At 41.9% G+C, this 16,587-nt stretch overlaps 1 protein-coding gene across 10 annotated transcripts in view; it reads right to left on the bottom strand.

The window, feature by feature from the left end:
• The window catches only part of LOC123273081 (phosphatidylinositol 4-phosphate 5-kinase type-1 alpha), a 242,380-nt gene that overhangs the window by 195,125 nt on the left and 30,668 nt on the right, over positions 1 to 16,587 (bottom strand). The window lies entirely within an intron of this gene.

Genomic DNA, 16,587 nt, shown 5'->3' with positions numbered 1-16,587 from the left:
TACAGACAAGTTCAACAAATAATATTAAGGCGTTTTTTTTTTTCGTTTAAAGAAACGATAGTCGCGAAATTTACTTTTTTGATATTTTATCAATAATTTAAATAATTATGTTTATTATAAATAATTATGTAATTATAAATAATAGCTTTTGGAAAATAATATAATTAAAAGGATAGTCTTTAATAAATACTAAAGCAAATTATTAGCATAAAATTTGTTTTGATACAAGATTTAAATTGCGCGCGTTTATTGATTTTTAATGGCGACGTTAATTTTTAAAGTAGTTAGTTTTTGGCTGGTGTTTTGTGCGCTGTGATATTTTTTCTAGTAATTTTCATAGGCTACAAAATTTCATATTTTTGATATTTCTCATACAATTCAAAATATATGTCTCATAAAACTGAAAATTACAATTCAACAAATTAATTAAATATTTAAAATGTCATTGTCATTATTATGGAATCACTTTACACTAGTTACTAGTGGTATTGCTAAATGTAAATATTGTCCTGTTGAGTACAATATTAAAAAAACAACTGCATCATTGCGATATCATTTAAAATATAAGCATAATGAAAAAGTGCAATCATTACATGAAGATACAGAATCTGAATCACTGTAAGTATCATCTTTTTTTTTATAAGGAATTATTGTATTTAATAATATTCATTATTTTTTTGAAGAAAGAATATAAAAACTTTTTATACTTATCAATATAATAAATTAATTTATAATTGAATTCTAGCTTGGATGAGGAATCAAACTCAGATAAATCAACAACTCAAAAGAAAAGACGTTTAACAAAAGAAGATTACAGTCGTAGAGTATGAGTTTAATTTTTTTTTTTCAATTTTCTGATAAGAAAGCTAAAATTTTTTTAATTTTCATATAATTTATAAAATATTTCTGTTTTCTAGAATCCTAAGGCTGAAGCGATCACTATGTCACTTGTAAAATACATAGCAATAGATATGTTACCGTTATCACACGCCGAAGGTCCAGGATTTATACAGTTCGTTAAAGCTCTCAGTCCTGAATATGTGATCCCGAGCATAACAGTCATAAAAATCGCTTAGAAGTCTTGTACCAATCAGTGCGTAAAGATATACTGGCAACTCTCCGTAATTTTCATGATGTGTCAATTACAACAGACGCTTGGACATTTCGTTCTGCAATTTCATTCATTACAATTACAGTACATGCTATAGATGAGTTATGGAATTTATACTCTGTAACTTTGAACACCTCGGAAATGACTGAAAGTCACTCGGCAGAAAATATTTACCATCATTTATGCAATGCTTTATCAGAGTGGAATTTGGCAGAAAAAACAATTGCTGTGGTCCATGATAATGCACGAAATATGGTGGCTGCAATGCGGGGAAGCTCTACTGCTGACATCAACATCGGTCAAAGTGTTCGTTGCAGCTTGTTGTAGAAAAAGCTTTTAATGAAGAACATTTTCAAATACATCTTCAAAAAGTTTCTGCAATCGTTGGTCACTTTAAACATTCTTATAAAGCAACAAACGCTCTTAAGGATGCCCAGAAATTACATAATTTACCTGACCATTCTTTGATTAGCTACTGTGTAACTCGTTGGAATTCCGCTTACAATATGATTGAACGGCTATTGGAACAAAAACAAGCAGTTGAAAGTGTGTTACTGAATCTTGAGTTTACAACTACAGCAATGTGTAAAAAATTGCTTTTACGTAATTCAGAATGGAATTATTTAAAAGATTTGGTCCGAATTTTGAAACCATTTGAAGTAGCGACGAAAATGATGTCCAGTCAAACGGAATCAACTAGTGGAATGGTACGGCCACTTATTCATTCAATAATAGATAAGTTCTTGATGATTGATGATTCAGATGACCCTCCGAAAATTTAATCACTTAAAGAAGTCTTTCGCGAAGAACTAGAAGCTCGGTTTTTGGGAGAAGATTATGATTCCGTACCTACATAAGCTTGTTTTTTGGATCCTAGGTATAGTTACACGATATATTTATACGCTAATAACGAAATGATTTTAAAAAGTTTGATTATCAAATTCATTTATGTTTTAATATATTGCAGATATAAAAATATGGCCGATGAAACTCAAGAATTCCGAAAGTCGGTCGAAGAAAAAATTTTAAAAATTATAGCCAAAGAAAATGTTGAAGAAACACCAGCAGCTATCACTAAAAATAAGAGAGAGAAAGATTTGGATTATCTCTTTGATGGTGAAGCTTTATCTCAAAGTTTTGAGAGAATGGCAAGTTTTGAAAGTAATAATCCAAATAATCTGGATAATGTAAACGAAAGAGAAATAAATAGCTTCAAAATGGAGCCAAATATTCCGCGTGGTGACAACCCTCTTCATTGGTGGCACTCAAAACGCCATAAGTTTCCTAAACTGGCTAGGCTGGCGAGAAGATACTTAGGTGTCCCAGCATCAAGTACACCCTCTGAAAGGGCTTTTTCCACAGCTGGAAATATTATTAGCTCAAAACGCAACTGTTTACTACCCGAAAATGCTAATTTATTGATTTTTCTCTATCAAAATAGAAGTATTACAGAAAACAAATTCAATAATTAACTTAAGAGTCATTTTGATAAATAAAATATTGTTAAGTGTTAATTCATTAAATAAATTACCTTCGTTATTTTTGTCATAAAAAATCAATATTATTATTTTTTTAACCTGTCTGTAGGTAAAGAATCAGCGAATAGCTGAAAAAAGAATTAGCCGTTTAGCCGGTTAGCCGTTGGCTAATTAGCTGAGCTAATTAAGCCTATCGGTTAGCTAGCTAATTAATTTAGCTAACTTTTTTAGCCGGCTTGGCTGGTTAAATTGTACAGCCCTATTAGATAGAGTTCATATAAATTTATCTATTCCATAGGTTTTAATAAAAAAATAAACGTATGAATTTCTTTTTTAAGTAGTCAGGTAAATTTAAAAAACGACAGCTGATTAAATTTGCGATTGCAGCTACTTAAAATTTAAATAACAACAAGAAATAACACTTATAAAGATTTATTACTTTTAGAATTGAATATTTCGCAAAAGCACAAGTGTAAATATTTTATATTTCTAAACGGTTTCTGGATAAAAACATTAAAAATAAATAATTAATTTCTACAAAGACAATATGTCAGTACTGTATTTACTTCATTTTTTCAATATCTCTTAAAAATCGATCGCATGATTGATTCATTTATTTCATAGTTTACCATACATTATTCAGTTAGTAATATTTAATGACTTTGAATCTTCAACAGGTGACATGGTGATTTTTGAAATTTTTAATGCCGATGAAAATCAAGTAGTAAAACTAAATAGTCTTCCAAAAGGTTTTGAAAATCCTATCAACGCAGATGAAAAGTATAGGCTTGTTGGAGTAGTAGATTTGACCCAAAGAGCTACGAGAAGAAGATCTCATGAAAATGTAAATTCCGAAGTAGGAACTATGGGACATTTTACTGCAATCTGTTTGAGAGAAACAGAATGGTGGGAATACGATGACACCCAAGATCAACCACGTATGAAAAGAGGATCAGCATATCTAAATGCACAAATTTTAGTTTATGTAAGAGAATAATTAATTTCAAGATAATAATAAAAGTAATACTTCTACTAATTTTTCCGACCGTGATAATATAATTCTTTTCTAACCCGTTCCTGCCTTTACGGTCATTTTTTTCTGCTAGTATAAATCTAATTCAAGTGGATGGTAATATTCCATCTTCACTAACAATTTGGGACTTAGATTTATACTAGCAGAAAAAAATGACCGTAAAGGCAGGAACGGGTTAAAAAAGAAAAGTAATACTGTTGAAAAAAGGGGAAAATTGAATCAAGTTTCTAACATTTTTTTTTAACTCCCCGCTAAGAAAATCGAAGATTTTCGAAAATCGGGAAGTTAATGGTTTTACCCCGTTTCGCAAAAATCGAGTTTTCATCAGATCTCGACGATTTTAGGGCTCAGGAAGCTTCCCTGATTAACCCCGCGATGGTGTCTATATGTCTGTATACTGATAGAAAATTTATGTTGACTTAAGAGATATTTTCTTGATCTAAGAATTTATTTTGGAAGACAAATGATTATTTTGCTTTAAGAATTTTTTGTCTTGATTTAGATTTTCTTGGCTTAGGAGCTATATTATCTTCAATCGATACATTTAAGCTTTTCAATCAAAATAACATTATCGTTTAAAAAACTTAAAATAACTCATCAAAGTATATTTAAAAAACTAAATAGTCTAGAATTGTTATATCAAATAAAAATTATTTCTTGGAAATAAGTAAATTAATTAATGACTCAAAAAAAAGCCATTCTTAACACGAGTCGGTAACATCTTGAATCAATGATATCGCCTATCTTGAACCAAGAGACAAAAATTCTTAAAAGAAATATATCTATATTTAGTTTCAAGAGTTCAAGTTTTAAAGAAAAAAAATTGGGAAAACGGTTGACACTGAAGGCCATCCCTGCAACTTCCCGCTAATTCCATACTTAGGCGCTTAAAATTGCACCAATGATGTTTTTGAGCTTTTCGAGCTTAAAAATACAATTTATGGGTCATTTTGAGCTCTCCAAGCTCAAAGAGATTGCTTTCCTATGCTTTTGAGCTCTTCGAGCTCAAAAGTCTGATAGAGATTTGATAAGACACTATTTTTTGAATTTTTAAACCGCAATAACTTTTGAATGAATAACCGATTTTCACGCGGTTGGCAGTATTCGACGCAGTTTTTCAAGCCTCACAAAGAATTTCAAATTTTGAATTGATCGCGCTACGAATTTCGGAGCTATTCCGAAAAAACACTTTTTTCGGTTTTCTTTCGTTCACGATATCTCTCGAACGAATCAACCGATTTTGACCGGACTGGTGGCGATCGACGTGGTTTTTCGAGGTTAAGAGCTGATTAGTTTTTGGAATTTAACCATAAAGCCGTTTGAAAGTTATTCCAAAAAAACCACATTTGAAAAAAATTTTTTTTTCAGTTTTTTGAAGATTTCTCAAAATCTATTGATCTGAATCGGTCCAAATAGTTTTCAAAATCTAAGTTTGGTCAAGCCCTTTCGAATGGCACCAACCACGATGAAATCGGTCAAGCCGTTCAAAAGTTATAAGCGGTTCACATACTTTCACAGTTCGAAAGTTATGAGAGATTTACACACACACACACACACACACGCACACGCATACACACACACACATACATACATACATACACACACACACACACACACACACACACACACACACACACGCACACGCATACACACACACACATACATACATACATACACACACACACACACACACACACATACAGACACCGTGACAACCTCACGGGGATAGTCAGGGAAGCTTCCTGTGACCTTCAAACGTCGAGATCTGATGAAAACTCGATTTTTGCAAAACGGGGTGAAAACAATAACTTAGTTTAGCCAAACGTCGATCTTCGGTATGAGACGGTGTGTCCATCTCCCTGTTGTCGCGGCGTCCCACTGCGATTGCCATCGTGCGATGCTGTTATGCCGTTCTTCAGCTCTGAGTTCCTCGGCACTTTGTGTGGTTGTCCTCTTTCGTTGTTAAAGGTTCCGTCTTTCCTCAGCTAAGACTCTGAGCGGCAAAGTTCCGGAAATGACACACACTGCTTCCTCTGATATTGTTCGAAAGGCGCATGCAACTCGTAGGGCACTCATACGATATATTGGTCCAGCTTTTCTCCATGAATCTTGCACCTCTAGTGCATCAGCCCAAATGGATATTCCGTAGGTGAGCACCGATGTGACTACTGATGACAATAGTATTCTCTTAGTTGATGAGGTACAGCGGGTAGGAGCCAAGCAAAATAACCAAACAAAATACGCTCCCGTGGACAAAACTCCCCTTTAATGGGTTGGTCGCACTAACTGACCTAACAAGACGATCGTTCTCTGCTGTGACCCACTGGGAGTGACCGGAACCTGTATCGTAGTTTCCGACGATGCAGGCCACGGCTGATGTGAGCTTGCTCTACCGAGGTGTAAGTTGCAGCAGTGGATCAGGAGCCAGCCACTTCGGGCCTTGATCAGGAAGTACGCAGTGAGTGTTAGAGATCGGAATCTTCACCGCTCCGAGCGAGTCTAGTCCGTCCGTGTATTCCGGGACTGGCTAAGTGTCGGCTAGGCCTCAGGGAACTGGGGTAGGAGTACTATCTCCGAGGGTACACCCGTTCCTAGTTATGGCAACCCGCTCCACTCCGTACGATGCGCTGGTAAATCAAAAAAGAATGAGTAAGTTACAGGAAACAAACATGAATAGAAACGGGCTTCATGCTCAACAAGCAGCGATTGAAGCAAGCGCTGACATGAAGAGAACGCAAGCGTTGGAGCGCCTTGAGAAGCTAACCATTGAGCTGCAAGAGTTTGTCCAAACTAAGGTCAATATCCACAAGGAGATAAAGACCAAGACAACCGGTGTGGTCAATGCTCTTGGAAGATTCAAGAAACTGGACGAGGAATGGCAGTCATCACGACGCCGCATGGAAACTGAAAATGAGACGGAAGAAGCAATGGACACTGGAGCCGACGGTGACGGTGAATCTGCTGCTGAGGACAAGGGTGAAACTGACACAAGGTCTGGAAACAGAAAGGACCGAGATTCGCCAGAGTCAACCGACAAAGTCACAAAGAAGAAGGACTTGAAAAAAAGCCCTCTCCAACGACTGGCAGGGCAGGGCGACGAACCCAAGAAGACGACTGACTGGGAAAAAGTACAGTCTAAGAAGGAGAAGAGAAGGCTAGCTAGAGATCAACTCTCAAAACAGCCGCCGAAGGAGCCCAGGCCAGAGCCTAAGCAGAAAAAACCACGCAAATGGATCAGACCCGACGCACTGATCATCCGCCCGGCCGAGAAAACAAAGTATGCCGAGATTCTGCGTCGTATAAAGCAGGACGTCCCAGATGAGCAGGTTCGTTCAACTGTGGATAAGATCAACAAGACCAGAAGTGGGGACTTGTTGATCACGATTTCGAGGAAGAGCACTGACAAAGGCCAAGGTCTGCAAAAGACGATCGCGGACATCCTTAAGGAGGAGGCCAAGGTGATTTGCAAGGGGCCACAGGAGACCATCGAGATCCGAGATGTCGATGACGACACGACGAAAGAGCATATTCAGACCGCTCTAAAGAGGGAAGCTGGAGAAAGTTGTGAAATCCCACTAGAGGCAATCAAGATCCGTAAAGCCTTTAGGGGTACACAGACAGCCACAGTGTCACTACCAGCAGCTGCAGCACAAAAGTTACTGGAGGGAAACTGCAAAATAAGGATAGGCTGGTCTAATTGCCGAATGAGAGCAACGAAGAGACCCATACAATGCTTCAAATGCTGGCACTTTGGGCACTTCGGATCGCAGTGCAAAAGCGAAGTCGACCGGTCTAAACTCTGCATAAGGTGCGGAAAAGAAGGACACAAAATTGCTGATTGTAAAAATCCAGCTAAATGTGCACTGTGCTTTGAACGGCACGGCGTAGAAAAGGCGGCTCACCATGCAGGCACGAACAGATGCCCCATCTTCCAAGAAGCGCTCCAGAAGATAACGAAGCCAAGAACATGAAGATAGTGCAGCTCAACCTCAATCATTGTGAGGCTGCGCATGACCTGCTCATGCAAACTGTGCGCGAATTAGAGGCAGATGTAGCACTTATAAGTGAGCCTTATAGACATCTGAGTAACCAACCCTGGGAATCTGACAGCACTAACAAAGCCGTCATCTGGTCCTGCGGTAAATGTCCTTTTCAGAGAACAGTCAACAATAAAGAAGCTGGCTTCGTAGCAGCATGGGTAGATGGCATCCGCTTCTACAGTTGCTATGCACCACCTAGTCTCTCTAATGACCATTTTGAAGACTTCCTTGATCGGCTAACTGAGGACGCAAGAAAACACTTTCCCGTGGCAATAGCTGGTGACTTCAATTCCTGGGCAACAGACTGGGGCAGCAAGTTCACTAATACACGTGGAAAAGCACTTCTCGAGGCAATGGCCACTCTGGACGTGATCCTTCTTAATACCGGTGACACGCCAACGTATACTAAAGGAGAGGCAAACTCAACTGTCGACCTTACATTTGTCAGCAGTTGCTTAGCTCGAAGAGGTTTTTCTTGAAAAGTATTGAACATCTATACAGCCAGCGACCATAGTGCGATACTATGGGAAATATCAACTGGCCAGAAACTAACAAGAGACAACAGGAGCGCTAGCGCGGTTGGGTGGAAAGTTAAGTCTCTCGACCCCACTGCTTTAGTAGTAGCCTTAGACTGCAATCCGATCATCGTAGAAACTGCTGAAGAGAAGACCAAGGACCTAATGAGAAGAGTCACCCAGGCTTGCGACGCTAGTATGTCTCGGAAACGTCGCATAAATTCAAGACCTTCAATGCACTGGTGGAACGATCACATTAGCATTCTACGCTCAAAGTGTCTTAAAAAAAGAAGAAAGTCTCAGGTGGCTATAGACGATCTAACTCCGCAGAGCTGTTGGCAGAGTATAAAAAGGCCCGTCGAGAACTGAACAGAGCTATCAAAGAAAGCAAAAGACGTTGCTGGAAGGAACTGGTCGCAGAAGTTGAGAAAGATCCATGGGGCAGACCGTATAAGGTGGTTATGACCCACTTGAAATGCCAACCAATGCCATCACCTACGTGTCCACAACTCCTAGAGAAGATTGTTACTACGTTGTTTCCCCAACAGCTGGTATTTACCTACAAGTTGGAGCAGCTTAATTCTGAAGACATCCCAACTATCACGTTGGACGAGTTGATAGAGGCAGGAAATCGAGTAGGGAATAATAAGGCGCCGGGATTGGACGGAATTCCTAATATTGCTCTGAAATCAATCCTTAGGGCAGCACCAACATTATTCCTGGACATTTACGATACATGCCTGAAGGAAGGGACTTTTCCCCAGAAGTGGAAACAGCAACGGCTAGTGTTACTTCCGAAGGGGAAAAAGCCGCCGGAAGAACCGTCATCCTACCGACCACTCTGCATGTTAGACACGGCCGGCAAGATATTCGAGCGCATAATTCATCAGAGAATAGAGGCTTTAGTCGATCCACTCCTAGCAGAGAACCAGTTTGGTTTCCGAAAAGGACGGTCAACTCTGGATGCTATCAAATTGGTTGTTGATATAGCCAAGGATGCAATCGCCGGAACGAGATGGAAAGGTGGAAAGAAGAAATACTGCTTGGTGGCTGCTTTGGACATCAAGAATGCCTTCAACTCCGCTAACTGGGACTGCGTTATGCGGGCTCTAGAAGAAAAGGACATACCAGGATACCTTCGCAGAATAGTAGCGAGCTACTTCACGAACAGGCTCCTGAAATATGACACGACGAATGGTACGGAAGTGTACGAAATCTCCGGAGGAGTGCCACAGGGATCAGTCTTAGGTCCTCTGCTATGGAACATCATGTATGATGGCCTCCTGAGAATAGCATTGCCTACGGGAGTCAAACTTGTAGCATATGCGGATGACGTAGCTGTCGTGATTGTCGCAAAGCACCTCGAAGAGATAGAAATGGCATTTGATATTACATTCAGACGAGTCAATTTGTGGATGGACATGATGAACTTGCAACTAGCCAAGCATAAAACCGAGGCAGTGCTCATCACCAGCAGAAAAACGGTAGAAACCATCAAGTTGAGAGTCGGAGAACAAGAAATCACATCACAACCATTTATCCGTTATCTGGGAGTGATGCTGGATGCACGACTCAACTTCAAACAGCAGGTGGAACATGTCAGTGCCAAAGCGTCAGTAGTGAGGGCTAGTCTCGCACGGCTGATGCCTAACATCGGAGGCCCAATGCAGAGCAGGAGGCTACTATTGTCATCAGTAGTCACATCAGTGCTCACTTACGGAATATCCATTTGGGCTGATGCACTGGAAACCCAAGAATCATGGAGAAAAGCTGGACCAATATACCGACTGAGTGCCCTACGAGTAGCTAGTGCCTTCCGCACTATATCAGAAGAAGCAGTGTGCGTCATTGCTGGAACCCTACCTCTTAGAGTTCTAGCAGAGGAAAGACGGGCCCTTTACCAACGAAAAAGGTCAACTGCACTGAGCCCGGAAGAACTTAGAATTGAAGAACGGCAGAAGAGCATAGGCCGATGGCAACTACAATGGGATGCTGCAGAGAAGGGTAGGTGGACGCACCGTCTCATACCTCGGGTCGACATTTGGCTTAACCGGAATCACGGTGAGGTCAATTACTATCTTACGCAGATGTTGTCGGGACATGGGTGTTTTCGAGAGCATCTACACCGCTTTAAGCACGATGACTCTTCGGAGTGCCCGTCCTGCCCAGGAGCTGCTGAAGATGCGGAGCACGTCTTCTTTGTATGTCCTCGTTTCGATCCACAGCGTGAAGAACTGGAGAGGATCCTGAACCAGAGAATGCAACCAGATTCACTAGTAGAAGCAATGTTGTCATCAGAAGCTGCCTGGAACGCTACCAACACGTTTGCAACAGAAGTCCTTAAAGACTTGCGTTCCACCGAAAGAAAAAGAGCAAATAGCAGAAGATAGAAGGAAGATAGTTAACACCTTAGCCACCAGAAGGAAGAGCAGTAGCTAGATCCTCCCTTCACGAAGTAATGCCTGACGGCGGTTTCCATGAGGGATTAGAGGAAAGAAGGAAAAGGGGTTTAGGGTTTAGTGGGTAGGGGCGTTAGTGTCGAGTTAGTATGACGCTGCGTCGAGTCGCCACATATCCAGGCCAAACAGCTATGCCTAGAATCCGTAAAAGGATTCCCCTACAAAAACACACACACACACACAGAAACACACAGACACACACACACACACACACACACACACACAGACACACACACACACACACACACACATACATACAGACACCGTGACAACCTCACGGGGATAGTCAGGGAAGCTTCCTGTGACCTTCAAACGTCGAGATCTGATGAAAACTCGATTTTTGCAAAACGGGGTGAAAACAATAACTTAGTTTAGCCAAACGTCGATCTTCGGTATGAGACGGTGTGTCCATCTCCCTGTTGTCGCGGCGTCCCACTGCGATTGCCATCGTGCGATGCTGTTATGCCGTTCTTCAGCTCTGAGTTCCTCGGCACTTTGTGTGGTTGTCCTCTTTCGTTGTTAAAGGTTCCGTCTTTCCTCAGCTAAGACTCTGAGCGGCAAAGTTCCGGAAATGACATACACTGCTTCCTCTGATATTGTTCGAAAGGCGCATGCAACTCGTAGGGCACTCATACGATATATTGGTCCAGCTTTTCTCCATGAATCTTGCACCTCTAGTGCGTCAGCCCAAATGGATATTCCGTAGGTGAGCACCGATGTGACTACTGATGACAATAGTAGCCTCCTGCTCTGCTTTGGGCCTCCGACGTTCGGCATCAATCGTGCGAGACTAGCTCTCACTACTGACGCTTTCGTACAGACGTGTTCCACTTGCTGCTTGAAGTTGAGTCGGGCATCAAGCATCACTCCCAGATATCGTATATGAGGTTGTGATGTGATTTCTCGGTCACCGACTTTTAGCTTAATTGTTTCAACTTCTTTTCGGCTGGTAATAAGCACTGCTTCGGTCTTCTGCTTGGCCAGTTGTAGGTTCACTGTATCCATCCACTGGTTGATCTTCTCAAAAGTGATGTCAAACAGATGTTGAATCTCGTCGAGGTGTTTGGCGACGATCACTGCGGCAACATCATCCGCATACGCTACCAGTTTGACACATCTTGGAAGCTTCAGTCTCAGGAGCCCGTCATACATGATATTCCACAGAAGTGGACCAAGAACAGAGCCCTGTGGCACACCACCGGTTATATCATACTCTTTCGGACCATTCTTTGTATCGTATTTCAGAACTCTATTTGTAAAATAGCTAATCACTAGTCTGCGAAGATATGTTGGCACGTTCTTCTCGTCGAGAGCTTGCATAATGCAGTCCCAATTAGCGGAATTGAAAGCATTTTTGATGTCCAAGGCAGCCACCAGGCAGTACTTCTTCGTTCCACCCTTCCATCTAGTTCCTGCGATTGCCTCTTTGGCCGTATTAACAACCAGGTTGATCGCGTCCAGGGTTGATCGTCCTTTCCGGAATCCATACTGGTTGTCTGCCAAGAGTGGGTCGACTACTGCATCTATTCGCTGATGGATGATACGCTCGAATATCTTACCCGCCGTATCCAGCATGCAGAGTGGTCGGTAAGATGACGGTTCTTCTGGCGGTTTCTTCCCTTTAGGTAAAAGTACTAACCGTTGCTGTTTCCACTTACGAGGAAAAGTCCCCTCCTTGAGGCATGCGTTGTAAGCGTCTAGAAATAATGTTGGTGCTGCCTTTATGATGGTTTTCAAGGCTATATTAGGGATTCCGTCCAATCCCGGCGCTTTATTATTTCCTACCCGATTACAGGCCTCCAACAATTCTTCTTCAGTGACAGGTGGAATGTCGTCCAGTTCATCTTGCGTTGACTGATAATTGAGACTGTGTTGCTGTGGAAACTGCGCAGTGACGATTTTCTGAAGGAGTTGGGGACACGTAGGTGACGGCATTTGTTGTTTCTTCAGGTGCGTCATGACCACCTTATACGGCCGACCCCACACGTCTTTGTTGACCTCGTATATGAGCTCTTTCCAGCATCTTCCTTTGCTCTCTTTTATGGCCTTATTAAGTTCACGACGAGCTTTTTTGTACTCTGCGATCAGCACTGCAGAGTTAGGTCGTTGATAGCCACGCTGTGATATTCTTCTCTTTCGATGACACTCTTTACGGAGGTTGCTGATATGATCATTCCACCAGTGTACCGCAGGTCTTGAATTCATAACACGTTTGCGAGGCATACTGGCATCACAAGCTTGTGTTACTTTCATTATCAGGACCTTAGTATGTTCTTCTGCACATCCAGTCTCTATCGGATCACTATCGAGGGCTGTTAGCAATACTTCTGGGTCAAGAGATTTCACCTTCCAATTGACGGTGTTAAATTGCTTGATAGGCCTCCTGAGGTTCTGGTCGTTAGACGTTTCCCAGAGTATCGCATGATGGTCACTGGCAGTGTAGATGTCCAGTACCTTCCAGTTAGTGTTACCTTTAGCAAGGCTGGTACTGACAAAAGTGATGTCTACAATCGAGCTTGCGTCACCTTTGGTGTAGGTCGGCGTGTCACCACTGTTGAGCAAGACTACATCTAGTGTAGAAAGAGCTTCTAGCAGCTCTCTTCCTCGTGCATTAGTCTGCTTACTGTCCCAGTCTACTGCCCAGGCGTTAAAGTCCCCGGCTATCACCACTGGATGATGTTGCTTCGCGTCCTCGGTCAGTCGATTCAAGAAGTCAGTTAACTCAGCAATTGAGAGGCTAGGTGGTGCGTAGCAGCTGTAAAAACGGATGTCATCTACTGATGCTGCTACAAAGCCAGCGCTGCCATTGGTAGCTACACTCTGGAAAGGGAGCTTACTACAAGCCCAGATCACAGCTTTCGTGGTGATATCCGTCTCCCAAGTTTGTCCAGCTAAATGTTTACATGGCTCCGATAAAAGCACAACGTCGAGCTTTAATTCACGTACTGTCTGCATAAGCAGGTCATGCGCAGCTTCGCAGTGATTGATTTTAAGCTGCAGTATCCTCATGTTCGTTTATTTGTCAGCTTCTGGAGTGCTTCTTGGAAGACTGGGCATCGGCCAAAACCAGACCGGTGAGCAGTGTCCTGAGAGCCAGGTTTTTCCGCACATAACGCACATTTCACTTTATTTGGGCATTGAGCAGCTTGATGACCTGTTTGCCCACATTTGATGCAAAGCCCAGATCGGTCGACTTCGCTTTTACATTGGGCAGTAGTGTGCCCAAAGTGCCAGCACTTATAGCATCCTAGTGGTGTCTTAACTGCTCTGACACGGCAATTTACCCAGCCAATCCTTATTTTGCCTGTCTTTCTGAGTATCTTCTGCACTATTGCTGCTGGCAATCGTACCGAAGCAGTTTGAGTACCTCTGTAGGCCGGACGAATTTTGATGACATCTTCAGGTACTTCGTAGTCATTTCCAGCTGCCTCTTGTAAGGCCTTCCGGACATCGTCTTTAGTTGTTTCGTCGTCAATGTCCCGGATTTCAAGCTGTTCCTCTGGGCCTTTACAGATGAATTGCGCTTCTTCTTTAAGGATGCTCTTGATGGTCTTCAGCAAAGCTTGTCCTTTGTCTGCGGTCTTTCTGGAAAGCGTCATGAGCATATTCCCATCATTCGTCTTTTGAACCTTGTCAACGACGTCACGGGTCTGATCTCGTGGGACATCTTTTTTAATCCGACGCAGTATCTCGGCATATTTTGCCTTCTCAACGGGTCGAATAATTAAGGCATCTGGTTTGGTGAATTTTCGCGGTTTTTCCCGCTTAGGCTCCGGCCGAGATTTGTTCACCGGTTGTTTTGGTAACCGCTCTCTCGCTTGCTCCTTCTTCTCCTTCTTGGATTGGACCTTCTGCCATTCAGTTACCTCTTTTTTTCCGGCGTTCTGCACTGCCGTGTTTTTCGGAGGGCTTGGTTTCAGGTCCTTTTTCTTCACAACTTGGCAGATCGTTGGGTCGGGAGAAGATCGATCTTTTCTCTTAGTTGACTTGCTGCTAGTTCTGCTTCTGTCTTCCGCGACTGATTCACCGTCACCTTCGGCTCCAGTGTCCATTGATTCTTCATTCACGACAGTTGCTTGAATGCTTCTCTCCGGTGTAGTGCGAGAAGTGCGTCGTACTGTTAAACGCCATTCTTCATCAAGTTTCTTGAATCTCTGGAGGGCATTGGCTACGCTGGTCGTCTTGGTCTTAATCTCCTTGTGGATATTGACCTTAGGTTGGACGAGGTCATTTAGCTCACTGGTTAGCTTTTCAAGGCGTTCCAACGCTTGCGACCGCTTCATTTCAGCGCTTGGTTCAATCGCTGCTTGTTGGGCATGAGGACCGTTTTCACTATTGTTGTTTTCCTGAATTTTACTCATACTTTTAAATTCACCAGCGCATCGTACGGAGTGGAGCGGGTTGTCATAACTAGGAACGGGTGTACCTTCGGAGATAGTACTCCTACCCCAGTTCCCTGAGGCCTAGCCGACACTTAGCCAGTCCCGGAATACACGGACGGACTAGACTCGCTCGAAGCGGTGAAGATTCCGATCTCTAACACTCACTGCGTACTTCCTGATCAAGGCCCGAAGTGGCTGGCTCCTGATCCACTGCTGCAACTTACACCTCGGCAGAGCAAGCTCACATCAGCCGTGGCCTGCATCGTCGGAAACTACGACACGAGGTTCCGGTCACTCCCAGTGGGTCACAGCAGGGAACGATCGTCTTGTTAGGTCAGTTAGTGTGACCAACCCATTAAAGGGGAATTTCGTCCACGGGAACGTATTTTATTTGGCTCTTACCCTCTGTACCAGGTACAGCGATCGTTCTCCCATCCGCTACGGAGAGACGCGCCTGGTAGCAGTTTCTCCTCTGCCCCAAGCGCGCGTGTGTGTGTGTGTGTGTGTGTGTGTGTGCACGCGCGCGTGTGTGTGTGCGTGTGTGGGTGTGTGTGTGTGTAATGTTGTGAACCGCTTATAACTTTTGAACAGTTTGACCGATTTTATCGCGGTTTGTGCCATTCGAGAGGGGTTGGCCAAAATTAGATTTCCTGTGAATTTTAACCGATTCGGACCGATATGTGGTCTTTTGGTTTTTTAGCAATAACTTTTAGACGACTTTATTAATTAACTCCAAAAACTAATCAGCTCTTAAGCTCAAAAAACAATGTCGATCGCCACCAGTCCGGTTAAAATCGGTTGATTCGTACGAGAGATATCGTGAACGAAAGAAAACCGAAACGAGTATTTTTTCGGAATTACTCCAAAATTCCTAGTTCGATCAATTTAAACTTAAAAATTCATTATGGGACTGATGCAAAACTGCATCAAATGCCGCCAATTGCATGGAAATCGGTTGATTTATTCAAACGTAATTGCGGTTTAAAAATTTGAAAAACAGTGTTTTTTCAAACTTCTATTAGACTTTTGACTTCGAAGAGCTCAACAGAATAGAAAAGCTATCTCTTTGAGCTCGGAATACTCAAAATAACACACAACTTGAATTTTTGAGCCCGAAGAGCTCAAGAACGTTATAAGTGCAATTTTAAACGCTCAGGTATGGAATTAGCGGGAAGTTGCTCTTGAAAAATATAACCAATGCCAATGAAGTTTCTGGCAGAATTTTTGGTACAATACCTGATGAATTAAAGCAGTATTTAGATCAGTCAAATATTTCAAAATCATCAAATGCGCTGAAATTTTGGTTTGATAGAAGGCATTTTACTCCCATGCTATTAGAGTGGAAAATAAAAAAAATTCAAAAATTTTTGAAAAAATTTATGAAAAATTTCGATTTTTTTTTGTTTTGTTTTTTATTTTTTTTTTTTTCAAGTTTACCAAGTAACTAATACAGAATTAAGAAAAAAATTTTTTTATTTCGATAAAAATTATGACCTTTTCAGAGAGAAATTCTTGCTCCTTTTATTTTTTTAAAAATTCAGCCAAGTGGGAAAAAAACGGTTGGCTGGA

Source organism: Cotesia glomerata, linkage group LG10 (genome assembly GCF_020080835.1).
Source record: "Cotesia glomerata isolate CgM1 linkage group LG10, MPM_Cglom_v2.3, whole genome shotgun sequence".
In the NCBI taxonomy this organism is placed as follows: Eukaryota; Metazoa; Arthropoda; class Insecta; order Hymenoptera; family Braconidae; genus Cotesia; species Cotesia glomerata.
This window is presented reverse-complemented; position numbering and strand designations above follow the sequence as displayed.